Raw genomic sequence first — 968 nt, forward strand, 5'->3', positions numbered from 1 at the left:
TCTCTCTCTCTCTCTCTCTCTCTCTCTCTCTCTCTCTCTCTCTCTCTCTCTCTCTCTCTCTCTCTTAGTCTCTTTATCAGTCTGCCTGTGTCTGTCTCACTCTGGATATGCATGTGTGTGTATGGATATATATGATATATATATTTATTGATGTATATATGTATATATATATGTATGTATGTATGTATGTATGTATGTATACATGTGAGCGTGTGTGCGTACATGTGTATGAATATATGTATGTTTATATATATATATGTGTGTGTGCGTTTGTGAGTGAATATGTGTTTGTGCATGAGTGTGTGTGTGTGTGTAATTATATCTATATGTATGGCAGTGTGTGTGAGTTTGTGTGTGTGTCCGTGCGTTAAACGGTGCATCATATTACACTAAAAAGCAACAGAACCAATGAATTGATACAGATCGATAACATAGTATTGGACTGAATTATATACGTAGTTCCTAATGATTGGCTAATTAATGTCCTTCATGATGGTGCTCCATCATGGCCACAATCTGATACCTGACAGTAATCAAATAATAAAAATATATAAGAAAGATTTACAAAACAGTATACATACAAGAAAGCACTCTCTCGCTTTCAATTTCACACACACACACACACACACACACACACACGAAAATTTATACGTTTATAGAAATTCAGTGTAACATACATACTTACATAATTGCAAATGCATACATACACACATGCATTTCATAGATACATACACACATTCATGCATTCATATGTATGCGCATGCATACATACATACACATACATACATACACATACATGCATGCGTACATACATACATTCATACATACATACGCCCTTGCCTGCATACACACATACATTCAAACATACATACACACATACATACACACACATACATACACACACATACATACACACACATACATACAACCATACATACGTATATACATACATGCATACGATTATACGT

This window comes from Octopus bimaculoides, chromosome 24, assembly GCF_001194135.2.
Source record: "Octopus bimaculoides isolate UCB-OBI-ISO-001 chromosome 24, ASM119413v2, whole genome shotgun sequence".
Lineage (NCBI taxonomy): Eukaryota > Metazoa > Mollusca > Cephalopoda > Octopoda > Octopodidae > Octopus > Octopus bimaculoides.